The sequence below is a fragment of the Humulus lupulus genome, chromosome 5 (assembly GCF_963169125.1).
Source record: "Humulus lupulus chromosome 5, drHumLupu1.1, whole genome shotgun sequence".
Classification (NCBI taxonomy): Eukaryota; Viridiplantae; Streptophyta; class Magnoliopsida; order Rosales; family Cannabaceae; genus Humulus; species Humulus lupulus.
In genome coordinates, this window is record NC_084797.1 from 30,376,978 (window position 1) to 30,392,965 (window position 15,988).

Below are 15,988 nucleotides of genomic sequence, written 5' to 3' on the forward strand. Positions count from 1 at the left end.
ATTAATACAAGCCAGTCCTTTAAAAAGGACTGTTTATTGGTAATACTTGCGCAGGTGTTCTCCGTTCCAATAGCGTGGAACGAGATCTCCATTTAAGCGTGCAAGCTTGTAGGTGCCTGGATGAAGGACTTCTTCAATCTGGTAAGGTCCTTCCCAGTTTGGTCCGAGTACTCCAGCAGTTGGGTCGCGGGTGTTTAAGAAAACTCGTCAAAGTACTAGATCTCCGACGTTTAACTTTCTTTCTTTCACCTTTGAGTTAAAATACTGGGCAACCTTTTGCTGGTACGCAGCTACTCGGAGTTGGGCTCTTTCCCGTTTCTCTTCAAGTGAGTCTAGGGACTCCATCATCAGTTGGCTATTCTGGTCCTGGTCGCATGTAATTCGTCGATGTGAGGGCAGATCTAACTCGACGGGCAACATAGCTTCATACCCGTACGCTACGGAAAACGGGGTATGACCTGTCGCTGTTCGATGAGAAGTTCTATACGACTAGAGTACTTCAGGCAGCTGTTCTGGCCATGCTCCTTTAGCGTCTTCAAGCCTTTTCTTCAGGGTATCTTTAAGTGTTTTATTCACTACTTCAACTTTCCCATTTGCTTGTGGATGTGCAACTGAAGAAAAGCTTTTGACGATTCCATGTCTCTCGCAGAAGTCTGTGAATAAGTCGCTGTTAAACTGGGTGTCGTTGTCTGAGACAATTTTTCGAGGCAAACCATATCGGCAAACAATGTTCTTGATGACAAAGTCAAGAACTTTCTTGGTCGTTATGGTAGCGAGCGGCTCAGCTTCGACCCATTTGGTGAAGTAGTCGACCGCTACGACTGCGTATTTCACTCCACCTTTTCCCGTTGGCAGGGATCCAATCAAATCTATACCCCATACTGCGAAAGGCCAAGGACTCTACATCTGCTTTAACTCGTTGGGAGCTACGCGTGGGATCTTGGAAAATCTTTTACACTTATCGCATTTTTGCACAAACTCCATTGAGTCTTTGTTCATAGTCGGCCAGAAGTAACCCTACCTCAGAATCTTTTTTGACAAGCTCCGCCTTCCAGCATGGTCCCCACAAAAGCCTTCATGTACTTCCCTCATGAGTTCTTTAGCCTTTTCCGGTGTAATACATCTGAGCAATGGCATGGAATATCCTCTTCGGTAAAGGACACCATCGACTAGTATATACCTAGCAGCCTGTCTTTGAAGAGTTCTGCCTTTGTTTCTATCTGCTAGTAGTACACCATTTGTGAGATACTCCAAGTATGGTGCCATCCATGTATCCTTCATCCGGATTTCCATATTGGTTTCGTCTGCTCGTATGCTCGGTTCGCATAATCTTTCTACTGGCACAATATTCAAAGTGTTAGCGTCTTTCGCACTTGCGAGTTTGGCTAAAGCATCTGCATTTGAATTCTGATCTCGGGGAATTTGCTGGAGGGTATACTTCTCGAATTGCACCAACAAATCTCTAGTTTTGTTTAAGTAGGCCACCATTTTGAGGCCCCGTGCTTGATACTCCCCTAAGACCTGATTCACTACCAGCTGTGAATCACTGTAGATATCAAGCACTTTTATACTCATGTCTTTGGCTAACCTTAGTCCTGCGATGAGTGCTTCATACTCAGCCTCATTGTTTGATGCGGTGAAATCGAACCTAATAGCGCAGTGAAATCGATGCCCTTCTGGCGTTATCAATATCACTCCTGCTCCTGCGTGAGATTCGTTGGACGATCCGTCCGTGAATAACTTCCATGAAGGAGCTCTGACTTGGGGCTCAGGCGCACTAGTTTTTTCGCAGTGCTCGCCGTCTGGGAGCTCAGTGAATTCAGAGATGAGGTCAGCCAAGACTTGTCCTTTTACTGCTGCTCGCGGTGAATATGTGATATCAAACTGCCCGAGTTCGACTGCCCATTTTAATAAGCGTCCAGCCGCCTCTGGCTTTTGCAGAACTTGCCGAAGGGGCTGGTCAGTTAAGACTGTGATGGGATGGGCTTGGAAGTAAGGACGTAACTTCCTTGAGGCCAAGATTAAGCAATAGGCTAATCTTTCGATGGGAGGATACCTCAATTCGGCTCCGATTAACCTTTTTCTTACGTAGTAAACCGCCTTTTGTACGCCTTCTTCCTCTCATACTAGCATCGCACTGGCAGCAAATTCGGTGATCGCCAAGTAGATGAATAAAGTTTCTCTATCCATGGGTTTTGATAAAACAGGAGGCTGTGCCATGTGGGCCTTTAAGGCCTGGAAAGCCTACTCGCAGTCTCCTTTCCATTCGAATTTCTTGTTGCCTCTAAGTAGATTGAAAAAAGGGACGCATTTATCTGTCGACTTGGAAATGAATCTACTTAGTGCGGCAATTCTTCCAGTTAAACTTTGCACATCCTTGATTTTCATTAGCGATTTCATGTCGATCAGGGCTTTTATCTTGTCGGGGTTGGCCTCGATTCCTCTTGAATTAACAATGAACCCCAAAAAATTTCCCTAATCCTACTCCGAAGGAACATTTGAGAGGATTTAATTTCATCTGATATTTGTTCAGAATGTTGAAACACTCTTATAAATCCTTCACATGTCCTTCTGCCTTTTTTGACTTTACCAGCATGTTGTCCACGTACACCTCCATGTTTACTCCAATCAACTCCTTAAACATGTGGTTAACCAATCGTTGGTAAGTCGCACCAGCGTTTTTCAGTCCGAAGGGCATTACTTTATAACAATATAACCCTGTATCGGTCCGAAAGCTAGTGTGATCCTCGTCAGGGGGATGCATACTGATCTGATTGTATCCTGAGTATGCATCCATGAAGGAGAGGATCTCATGTCCTGCAGTTGCATCGACCAGCTGGTCGATCCTTGGGAGTGGGAAGCAATCCTTTGGGCAGACTTTATTGAGGTCTGTGAAATCCACACAGGTTCGCCATTTGCCGTTAGGCTTGGGAACCAGTACTAGATTAGAGACCCACGATGGATCAAACGCCACCCTGATGAACCCATTCTCCTTCAGTCTCTCGACTTCCTCCTTTAAGGCTTTCGATCTATCCTTATCGAGCAGCCTTCTTTTCTATTGCACGGGTGGAAAATTCTTGTCAACGTTCAGGACATGGCTGATAACTGCAGGATCTATCCCAGCCATGTCTTTGTGTGACCAAGCAAAGACTTCCTGGTTTTTCGCAAAAATTCCACCAGTGCATGCTTCGTGGTTGCTTCTAAGTTTTTCCCGACCTTTACAACTCTGGTCGGGTCTTTTTCGTCAAGTTGGACCTCTTCCAAGTCCTCGACGGGTCCAACATCTTCCTCAAAATCCCCAAAGCGAGGATCTAAATCCCTATCCTCACTTTGGGCAACACCCTATTTGGTGACTCCATCACCAGATTGGGCTTGTGTATCAATTGCCATCTGCAACCTATCTGGGGGAGTGCCTTTCGACGTTCCTTTCTTCGCCTTTGTAACTGAGGTGTTGTAGCACTCCCTTGCTTCTCTCTGATTTCCCAACACGCGTCCTGCCCCTGCGTCTGTCGGGAATTTCATGGCCAAGTGCCATACTGAGGTGATGACCCAAAGATCAACCAGTATGGGCCTTCCAATGACAGCATTGTACGCTGAAGGACAATCGACTACTATAAAAGTAGCGAGTAATGTCTTGGTAGCAGGCGATGTACCTGCTGTGACTGGAAGTCTGATTGACCCTACTGGGGCGAGTCCCTCGCCTGAGAAGCCGTAAATTATTTGGTTGCAGGGCACCAAGTCCTTGACGGACAGCTTCATGCGTTCCAGCGAAGATTTGCACAGGATGTTTACTAAACTTCCTGTATCAACTAATACTCTTTTCACCATCATGTTGGCGATTTGAACGTCCATGACCAGCGGATCGGAATATGGGAACCGGACATGCTGGGCGTCGCTATCAGAGAAGGCTATCTCACCATCCTCTGACCGAGCCTTCTTTGATGCCCTGTCCTCCACAGTCATCATCTCGATGTCCTGGTCATGGTGTAGGGTCCGAGCATATCATTCCCTCGCCTTTCCACTGCTTCCCGCGAGGTGCGGACCTCCACAGATGGTGAGTAAAGTGCCAGCTACGGGGTCAGGCTGCCAAGGTGGCGAGCGTTGGCGTGAGGGCGCATGCTCGTTGCCACCTGGAGCCTCTCGTTGGGAATTTCCCGAGGCCCGTACATATCTTCTCAAGTGTCCTTGTCTAATAAGGAACTCGATTTCGTCCTTCAGCTGGTTGCATTCATTTGTATCATGTCTGTAGTCGTTATGATAACGACAGAACTTGGTCGTGTCTCTCTTCGAAATATCCTTTCGAATGGGAGCAGGTTTTTTATAAGGCACACTAGAACTCGTGGCCTGATATACCTCTCCCCGAGACTCGATAAGGGCAGTGTAGTTAGTGAACCGCGGTTCATAACGATTGCCCTTGGCTCGTTTATTATCAGAGGTGGAAGGCTCATTATGCGGTCGTTTCCCCCTGTTCTTGCCATTGCCATTGCCATTCTCGTTGCCTTTGCCGTTGGGTTTTGACCCATTGGCGGCTTTGGCGGTATCGGCAGTCCCCTTATCCTTGCCTGGGGGTTTCCCTTCGCTGGCGATGGCATCTTCGAGCTTGATGTAACGATCAGCTCGATCTAAAAATTCTTGAGTAGTCTTGACTCCATGCTTTATGAGGCTACTCTACAAAGGCGTGCGGCACCTAAATCCCGCAGTTAGGGCCATCATCTTGCCCTCATCTCCCACTATTTTGGCTCCAGCCGCTGCTCGCATGAAGCGTTGGACGTAATCCTTCATTGGTTCTCCTTCTTGCTGGCATATCTCGACCAGCTGATTCGCCTCAGTTGGGTGCACACGACCCGCATAGAATTGTCCGTAAAATTCCTTCACGAACATCTCCCAAGAAACTATACTTGCAGGAAGGAACTTGAAAAACCACTCCTATGCAGCATCAGAAAGTGTTGCAGGAAAGATCCTGCACCGAGCGTCTTCAGACACTTTCTGAATGTCCATCTGTATCTCAAACTTATTGACATGAGATACCGGGTCACCATACCCGTCAAATTTTGGAAGCGTAGGCATCTTAAACTTGCTAGGAGTCTCTGCCATGGCTATCTTTGAACGAAAGGAGTGCCTCTTCTCCTATCGTATTCGATGTGAGACGTCCTTCCCCCGACCAGTTGTTGTACTGCCTGGTTCAGACATCTATTTGGGCTTGCACGACTTCGGGAATTGCTGGGGCCTCTGGTGCTGGGGGAATGTACTCGTCGTGCCATTCCCGGCGATCGTTGAGTACGTCTCTTAAATCCTTGTCTCTTCTCCGCTGCTCGCTAGCTCCGAGCCGGTTAAAGACGTTATTTTGTCTGGGCTGCCCCCCAGCGTCACGTCTCTCAGGTTGGTCCCCTCTAGGTGGCGGGCTTCTGCCCCAACCTCTATCTTCATTTCTCCGACCGGCATTTCCTCTGCCTGAGTCGGCCTCATTGTAACCATGGCCATCTCTAAATCTCGACTGGCTATGGTGGGATCGACTGTTCCCTCGGTTGCCTTCCCGGGCTGGAACCTCCCGAGCGTTAGAGGGTGGCCTGCGTTGGTCGGTAGGTCCCCGTGCATTATCATGTCGTGGGGGACCCCGGACCGCAGAGCTTATCTCTGAGTTCCTTCTGTTACCAGAAGGACGCTGCCCTCTACTCGGTGGGTTTGGCTCTTTGCCCTTATGGCGTCTAGGACTGCGGGGCGGCTGCCCGGCCCTATTCTGCCTTGGCTGTGGGGGAATGTCGCGACCAGCCTGGGATGGAGGCTATGCCTCAGGGTCCCTCAGCGGGACATCGTCCTGAGGCATCGGTGGCTGTTCGGGCCTTTGGGGGCTCGAGGGCTGGATCGGCGGGCTAGGATTAGGACCCCTTTGAGGCGGCCCATTTATAGGTTGATCAGGCTACGAGGCAGGTACAGCTTGATTCCTAGCCAACTATAAGGCTGCTTTGAGGGCTGCCACGGCCTCCCTCTGACGGCGGTCCATCTCCGCCTGTCTTTCACTTAATTCCTGGCGCTGTCGTTCGATCTCTTGTTGTTGCCGCGCCATAATCTCAGCAGCACTCTCCTGGCTAGCCCTCAGATTGGCCAGTTCATCCTGCAATACCCCCAGAGTATTCCTCAGGGTCTCGGAATCCAGTTCTTCCTCATGGTGCAGCGCTAGCCGCCTATCCAGACTTCTTTGTTGTTTTTGCCATTGATACTTCAACAATATTATATCAAGCTCTCAATGAAAGCACCAGAATGTTGACCCTGATTTTGGTCAACTGACACGGAGTCAAAAATGCTTGATGTGGACAAATATGTTGAAATGGAGATAATGACAAAAACTAGTAAAGCACACAAGAATTTATAGTGGTTCAGCCCCAGAATCTGGTAATAACCTACGTCCACTTGAGCTATTATTGATATAAGATTTCAAAGGAGTGATCAAAGAACTAGGGTTCAATGAGTTTCACCAACCTCTAAAGAACAAAATAGTATATCGAATGTGATAGCTCTAATTCACTCGTAAATCTCTAATCTCCAGTAATTAGAAAGCAAAAAGTTCAAATCGAAGGTCCCTTCCTTGAGCCATTTTTCTCTATTTATAGGCTCAAGGGGGATTACATGAATCAGTTACAGATATTCTTTCCTAAATAATCGGATACTCAGGAAATCATGGGAGATAATCTCGAAAATGATCATAACTGCACAAGATTTTCTCCAAATATAACGAGTATATGACCAAGCTGGTTGTATATAACGATTGAGCGTTGCACCACGGAAATCTTTCTGGTCGATGGTCGAACAAGACTTCCGCCAGGTGTCAGCCACGTGTACCAAACGTTTGCCATGTCATCCATGCCTGTTTTTTGGATAACAGGTCATATAAGGTTCTTTAAAGTTAGCCGGGAACCGTTCCAACTGGATTTCTCGCGTGAAGGGTGACTCGTAGTCAAAATATTCATCAATAATGTGCCCCCCAGACACTGCAACGATCTTTCTCTGAAGGCTCCTCATCTCGGTGTCTAGCTCCTGTCGCCTCCTCTTCAAGGAGTCCCTTAGCTTGATAGGGTTGGCCTTTCTCTTCTCTCTGCCCTTCGAAGGGGCCACAGGAGGTATTGTCCTTACTTCTGACCTCCTTCCATTGAGCTTTTCTCTTAGGTCAGGTGGCACCTCCTTAGAGGTGACTTTGACTTCGTTATGAGGGTTAGCATTGTTCTTCTGCTCTGGCCTTTGGGGCTGCTTTGCCTGTCTGGGACGTTCACGCTACTTCGTCAGTCGAGTCCTCCCATCATCGACAGGGACTATGGTTTCTACTCCATCTTGGCCTTTCTCATTTCATTTAGGAAGAGGCATGCTTGATTTTCCCTATAGCAAGTCATTCAGTACCTCTTGCATATTCTCTAAGGTGGTTTCTAGCCTTTGGTTCTTTCAATGTAACTCGCGTATCTTCTCTTCGTAAAATTGAGACCTAGAGCTTGAGCTTATGGAATGCACTCAGGGACTCTTGTTTGGCTGGTGCGTTGATGGACCCGAATCTTGCCAACCAGAGTTCGGCACCTGCGGTGGCCTTGGGGGCGGAAACTCTCTGGCATCTTTCGCGGGAGCAACCGATGGTCTCGGATGGTTCTCATCAGGCTGGACATCTGGTGACGAAGCCTCCCTTTCATCTCTAGGAACCATGGGCTCCTTTGGTGCATTCACATTCTCAGGTGGCGGAGGATTCTTCATGGAGGCCTTCAGCTAATCTTCGTTGAGGTGGACCTCCACCTCTCGTGGTTCTCTCAGTCGCTTAGAGCGTCTTAGCATCTCTCTCTGCCAGAATCAATGGAAGAATAGTGGCTTGGCACTTATCCTTCCCACAGACGATGCCAAACTGTTGACGGTAGGAACTCGTCAACTAAGTTAGATCAAGAACTTTTGGAGTTACAAAAAAAGTGAACTTTAAACTCACTAAACTTCAAGTAAACTTCCTTATGATTTCAAGAAAATCAAATGTAAATGCTGGAACTCTAAAATGAAGAATGGAGAGAATGTTGAATGTCGCCTTTCATTAGTAATAACTGGTTACAAAATACTTCCAAAAAATCCCCCCTTCTCAGATGAAGGGAGGTCATATTTATAGTAGAGCTCTAATGACTCTTAGTACATTGTGGTCCCTGGGGACACGACTTTGCATATGCAGTTTACAGGTGGTAGTGGTGCCAGGAGCATGGTGGTTGGCTCTAGTACATGTCGAGAGTTTGTTGGAGCACCTCCACTTCAGTACCTGGATGTACCTCCACCACGTGTTTAGTACGAGTGTCAAAGATTGGCTGATGAGGACCACATCAGGTACCTTACTCATACGACCACTACTTGTCTGGCATGTACATCGTGTCTGTACTCCAACTCCTCTTGGTTTGTAGGTGCATTTCGTACCTGTACAACCTCCTCGAGTCATACATAGGCTTTTACCCACACAAGGTACCTTATTCTTTAAGTATTGAAATCCCTATACGTTGTCATGGATGACACGGTCCCAATATGCCTGGGAGGCAAGGACCTCGCATGATGGCCCTATGAAAAGGATACGTAATGGGCCTTTCATGCCTTAGGTGTGATATTGTTGGCACTAGGTACAACATGGTAGGTGAGACATGCACCTTGCAAGTACTTCGGCGCAAGATGTGATGCCATATGCGAAGGCTGACCTCACAACACCACCCTTGGTGCGAGATGTGATGCTCTGCAGGCGAGGCATATGCCTCGCAAGACCTTCATGGTATGAGATGGTGCACACGGGGTGTCCTCGCGAGACGCTCCATGCGAGGCAAGGCTCCGCGCTCGGGGCGTATCCTGGCGCACGTGCGAGGCCATTGGTGCGAGACTGTGGTGCGAGGCCCTTGGCGCAAGACTGTGGTGCGAGGCCATTGGTGAGATGCTCGGTGTGAGGTGAGGCTCCGCACACAAGGCCATGGTGTGAGGCCCTTGGCGCGAGACTATGGTGCAAGGCCTTTGGAGCGAGGCCCTTGGCGTAAGACCGTGGTGCGAGGCCATTGGTGAGACACTCAGTGCGAGGCGAGGCTCTGCGCGGGAGGCCGTGGTGCGAGGCCATTGGTACAAGACATTCTGGTGTTCAGCGAGGCGGTGGCTTCGCAAGGGTGCTGGCACCTGGGCGCGAGAGGTTCTAGTCTTCAGCGAGGCACAAGGGTGCGTGGCACCTGGGCGCAAGGCGATTTGGTCTTCAACGAGGTGGAGGCCTCATGAGCCGCAGGGAGCATGACTCCTAAGAGCTTGGCACTCAGGCCTCCAACCAGGCAATGGTCTCGTGAGGCACATGGATGCTTGACACATGGGCGCGAGGTGGGGGCCTCGCAAGGCCTAGGGGCGCGAGACACACAAGGGTGTCATGAGCCTTCGAATCTTCAACAAGGCAGAAACCTGCGAGGCACTTGGGAGTGTTAGCTAGAACGTGGTCTTGTGAGACCTATAGGCGTGAGCCCGCTAGCATGACTAAGTGACCCTTAGCCATGTATTTCAACCAGGGATCAGAGATTTTTTCCTTGGTGGATTTTTGGCATCTACATTAACTATTAAGAATAAGTATCCACTGCCCAAGATTGATGACTTATTTGATCAACTACCGAGGAAGACGGTGTTCTCTAAGATCGACCTTCAGTCTGGGTACCATCAGTTGGGGATTGAGGAGGAGGACATACCTAAGACCGCGTTCCATACGAGGTATGGAGGGGGAGGTCATAAGCGTCTATACCGTAATATAGATTTTCGACAGACTTTAGCAGGATTATTGATAGAGATCAATCGTTTATTTCCGGATGCATTGATATTCCTTTTTTTTTCATTATGAATTCCTGGTCATGTCCTTTGGATTAACCAATGCCCCAGCAGCCTTCATGGACTTGATGAATATGGTCTTCAGGGATTACCTGGATAAGTTCATGATCATATTCATCGATGATATACTGGTGTACTCCCAGTCAGAGATAGAGCACGAGCAACATCTTTGTTTGGTACTACAACGGTTGAGAGAGCATAGGCTACATGCTAAGTTTAGTAAATGCAAGTTTTGGTTACCTCAAGTAACATTTCTGGGCCACATTGTGAGTAAGGAGGGGATTCTAATGGACCCAGCCAAGATTGAGGCAGTGAGAGATTGGTCGAGGCCGAGCAGTGTACCAGAGGTTAGGAGCTTTTTGGGATTAGCAGGGAACTATCAGTGTTTTGTTGAGGGATTCTTCAGAATAGCCACACCGTTGACTTAGCTCACATGTAAGAAGACCAAGTACAGCTAGATAGATAGGTGTGAGAACAGTTTCAAGGAGTTGAAGCGGCGACTGATCACCGCTCTGGTACTGAGTCTTCCATCAAACAAAGAGAAGTTTGTGGTCTACTGTGATGCTTCAAGGTAGGGTTTGGGTTGCGTACTAATGCAAGCTGGGAAGGTGATAGCCTACGCGTCTAGACAACTAAAAGAGTATGAGCAAAGGTATCCCACTCACGATCTGGAACTAGCAACAGTGGTGTTCGCACTGAAGGTATGGAGGCATTATCTGTATGGAGAGAAGACCAAAATATACACCGACCATAAAAGTTTAAGTATTTCTTTACTCTTAAGGACTTGAATATGCGCCAAAGGCGTTGGCTGGAATTGGTAAAGGACTACGACTGTGATATTTTGTATCATCCAGGGAAGCCCAATGTGGTGGCCGATGCATTGAGTTGGAGGGGCCCAAGGCAGTTATTCAGTTCGAGACAGATATCAGAAAAGTTAGTTGAAGAGATGACCATAGCGGGAATTGAATTGGTAGTTGGTCAGCTAGCCAATATCACTCTTCAGTCCATGCTCCTTGAGATGATCAAAGAAGCACATAAGGAGGATCCTCAGTTGAGGAAACACAGAGAGGATGTCTTAGCTGGGGTGGCTAGAGACTTTTCTATTTCTGAGTTTGATCTACTGAGGTATAAAAGTCGAATTTGCGTTCCGATGGAGTCCGGTATCAGACGAGAGATTATGGATGAGTCTTATACCACTCCCTACTCTCTACATTCGGGTACGACGAAGATGTACCAAGACGTGAGGACTCTGTATTGGTGGCCAGGGATGAAGAAGGACGTAGTGGATTATGTGGCCAAGTGTTTAACCTGTCAGTAGGGGAAGGCTGAACATTGAAGGCCAGCAGGGTTGCTGCAGCCTTTACAAATTTCAGAGTGGAAGTGGGAGGATATCACCATGGACTTCGTGGTTGGGTTGCCAAAGACAGTGGCCAACATGATTCAGTGTTTGTGATTGTGGATAGGTACACCAAATCAGCCCACTTTTTGCCTGTTAGAACAACTCATACGGTGGAGCAATATGTTAAGTTGTATGTGAAGGAGATTGTACGACTTCATGGGGCTCCAAGGTCAATTGTATTCGACAGGGACCCCACCTTCACCTCTAAGTTTTGGGAGAGCCTGTAGAATGCTATGGGCACACAGTTGCGGTTCAGTATCGCCTATCATCCTCAGATGAATGGACAGTTTGAGAGGATGATTCAGATACTAGAGGATATGTTATGGGCCTGTGCACTGGATTTTGGGGGATCTTGGAGTAAGTATCTCCCTTTGATTGAGTTTTCATATAATAACAGCTATCAGGTAACTATCAGGGTGGCTCCGTATGAAATGTTGTATGGGAGGAAGTAAAGATCGCCCATTCATTGGGATGAGACGGGTGAGAGGAAGTACTTAGGTCTTGAGGTCGTTCAGAGGACTAACGAGGCGATTGAAAAGATTAGAGCTTTGATGCTCGCCTCCTAAAGTCGATAGAAGAGTTACTCAAACTTGAAACACAAGAGTGTAGAGTTTCAAGTCAATGATCATGTGTTTCTCAGAGTTTCTCCTTTGAGAGGAGTGAAACGATTTGGAGCGAAAGGCAAGTTAAGTCCTAGGTTTGTTGGCCCCTTCGAGATTCTGGAATAAGTTGGAGAGGTAGCTTACAGATTGGCTATGCCTTCTGCTTTGTCAGGGGTTCACAACGTATTTCATGTGTCCATGCTTTGGAAGTACGTATCAAATTCTACGCATGTGTTGAGTATGGAAAACCTGGAGCTAGATCAAGATTTGTCCTATGAGAAGAGGTCGGTTCAGATCCTAGACCAGAAAGATAAAGTCTTGCGAAAAAATACCATTGACTTGGTGAAAGTTCTGTGGAGAAACAACAAGATAGAAGAGGCAACTTGGGAGCTTGAGCCTAATATGCAGGATCGATATCTCGAGCTATTCACGTAAATTTTGAGGACGAAATTTTTGTAAGGAGGGGATAGTTGTAACGTCCCAAATTTGCTAATAAGGCTTAGTGCTTTGATTAGCATGCTGAGAGGGTAATAACTTATTTAAATATGTTATTACGTGGTTAAGTGCAATATATTTGTATCAGTGTGTGATTACCTGAATTAAATGATTATATGATTAGATATGCATGTTTAGGTGAATTAAATATGCATGTGGGCCCATTCTTGTTAAAAAGGCGTACTTGTAATTTTGGCTCGTTGAGGGCATAAATGTGATTATATGTGTGTTGTGCTTGAGACCACAGGATTGTGGAGATATAATTGAGATGTGTGGTCCGAGACGGTCTTAGGGAGCGAATTAATGGAAGAGTCACAACGGAGTCGAATACCCGGCTCGGGGTGAGCCTAAGGGTATTTTGGGGATATAGTATGTGTTCAGGATTTACTGGGTAACGAGTAGCTATTTAGCGGTTATTTAAGTATGTCGGGGTTAATTGAGGATTTATAAATTACTCGAGGAATTAGCGGGATGTGGCAAATGACGGGATTGCCCTTGGAGGCATTAAAGGGCTAAGGATTTACTTAGGGGAATTTTGGTCATTTTGAGGCATATGATAGACTTGGATAACCATTAGGAAGTGACCAGAACACCAAAAGAAACATTTAGACCTTTCTCTCAGCCTTTTCTCTCTCTCTCTCTCCCTCGAAGAATTCTTGGGGAAATTGGCTGAAGATTTGAGGGACTTGAAGCTTGAAGTAATTGGGGCATAGCTAAGGGTCAAATTCCCTAATTGAGGTTTTACCGCCAAGGCTCGGGTTTAGGGGATCGTGCTCGCGATCACACTAGTCATTCAACTCAGGACACAGGTAAGAAAACTGTTTGTACCCGTATATTAGAGCGTGGCCCAATTATTTGTGTTTAATGCTATGTACGAATATTTGAAATTGTTATGCCATGTTTGTGTGATTATGACTGTACGGCGAAGGTTGGGAATGACGAAGGTCGGGAATGGCAAAGGCCGGGGTCGGCGAAGGTCGAGATCGGCGAAGGTCGGGAACAATGATAAGCATGTTGAATGCAAGCCGAACGGCAACAAGCATGCTGAATGCAGGCCGCCATGACATGGCCATCTAGGGTGTTGTACTCACCCGGTCGGTGAAGACCGTGAACCGAGTGCCTGGTAAAGCACCTAGGTCGGCATAGGTCGTTATGTGAATAGTTTGTTATCTATTTAAGTTGTGCTTTTACTGGATTGAATTGTCATATGCTATGTGTGGAGTTTTCTTACTGGGCCTTGGCTCATGGGTGCTCTATGGTGCAGGTAAGGGCAAAGGAAGGGTCGGCCAAGCATGAGTTGGAGGGCATGGATCGACGCATACATGTTCAGCCTACCTGGCCGCCACGGCCAGGGTTGTTTTGAGGGACATGTTGTAGACATTTGATTTTGTCGCTTAGGTCGACTGTACCTTAACGTTTGAATTGTAAATACATTTTGAAACAATACTTGGGATCCCAATGTTTCACTTTTATAGCTTTAATGCATGTCCAAACCTTTTATGCTTAATTTCCATTAAATGAGTCTTTATTCTGATTTAATCACACTTTTCAGTCTAAAACCTCGATTAGCGAGTTAGTGTCACATTTTAAAATCACATGGTAACGACTGTAAGGTAGTAGGGTGTTACAATTACTTTCTCTCTTTTCTCAAATCTTAACTTGGTATCACAGCCATTCGATCTACAACCTTGTTTGCCTTAATTTTTTTTCGAGCTTTCTTTGGCTCTCCCATGGCGATCTCACCATCATCAGAATAATCTTCCTCTCCATCCTCTACAAACTTCGGTCTTACAGTTCCACAACGAGAATTCTTGGCTCTCTCTCATTCCTTAAATCACTCCCTTTCTGTCAAATTGGACAGAACCAACTTCCTTCTCTGGCGCGCACAAATGGAGAATATCATCTATGTAAACGGTATAGATGACTTTCTTGAAGGCACCAATCAAGCTCCAGCGTAGACGGTCTCCGACTCCACTGCTCTTAACCCCGAGTTTGTCCAATGGTGCAAGAAAGATCGATTGATTTTTTTCTTGGATCTACTTCTCTCTGTCTCCTGAGATCATGACCCAAATCGTTGGGCACACAACGAGCCACACTGCTTGGACTGCCTTACAACAAATTTACTTATCCTCATCCAATGCACGCATTATGCAACTCTACTTGCAACTTCAGACGATCAAGAAAGGATCAATGACAATGATGGACTACATTCTCAAAGTGAAGAACCTCACGGATCAACTTGTAGCAATTTCAAAGAAAATCTCTGTTTGTGATCAGGTTCTTTACCTCTTAGCTGGTCTCAGTTTTGATTATCACCCATTTGTTGTTTCTGTCACTTCCAAAAGTCCTATATAGTTCGAACAAGCCTCCAGTCTTCTTCTTGCTCATGAATCCAGACTCGAGCAACAAAACTCCATTGATGAATCAACTACGATTGCGGCTAATGCTGCCTATAGACAACAATCAAATTCAAGAAACCAACTCTGGACTCGTCCCCCACCTAGTCGAGGAAATGCCTCACTCAATTCTTCTACTGGTCATGGCTCTTCTGCAGGTCGAGGCTCCTCCAACAATTCTCGCATTATATGCCAACTCTGTATGAAGCTAGGTCACAATGCCTTCTAGTGCTATCACAGGTTCGATCCCAATCTACCTGCTCCCTCTGCTGCCCCAGCTTCAGCTCCATCAATGCAAGCCATGGTTGCCAGCTCAAGCACTGTTGCAAATGATTCCTGGTTGCTGGATTCAGGGGATTCCCATTTCCTTACCCCAAACACAAACTAGCTTGACACCTTCAACCCTTACTTCAGATCCGATATGGTAACCATGGGTAATGGTCACAAACTCTCTATTTCCTCTACTGGTAATTCTACTATTCATACATCTCAACGTAACTTCAAACTCAATAAAGTCTTTCATATTCCAAATCTCTCTGCCAATTTATTTTCAGTTTCTAAGTTCTGTCTTGACAATAATATCTTTATTGAATTTCATTCTCATGGTTTCTTCATAAATAACCTTTAATAGAAGAGAATTTTGCACCAAGGTGCCCTTGATCGTGGCCTTTACACTCTCAACACATTCAAGCCACTTCAAGATTCCTCTCATTCTGTCCAAAATGCAGCTCATTCGACAACCTTCCCATCAACCTTTTCATCTCTTGCTCAGTTTCAATCTTTTACTTCTACTAAAGTTGTCATTTGGCATGCTAGATTAGGACATGTTCATTCTCAAATTGTAAATCAAGTGCTACAAAAATGTAATCTCAAATTTTCATATAATAAAGATGTGATTTGTTCTTCTTGTCAATTGGCTAAAAGTCACCTCTTGCCTTTTTCATTTTCCCAATCTCATGCCTATTCTCCTCTTCAACTAATTCATACTGGTCTATGGGGTGCTTCCCCTATTCCAGCAGTAGATGGATCCAAATATTTCATTCTTTTTCTTGATGATTTTTCATGTTTCACGTGGATCTATCCCTTACACTCCAAAGATCAATCTTTACTTGCTTTTAAAAAGTTTAAATTACTAATTGAAAATCAATTTTCTACGTCAATTAAAGAGTCGCAATCTGATAATGGAGGGGAATTCAAATCTTTCTTACCCTTCCTTGAGGCCCATGGCATCAACCATCGTTTCTCTTGTCCTTAAACCT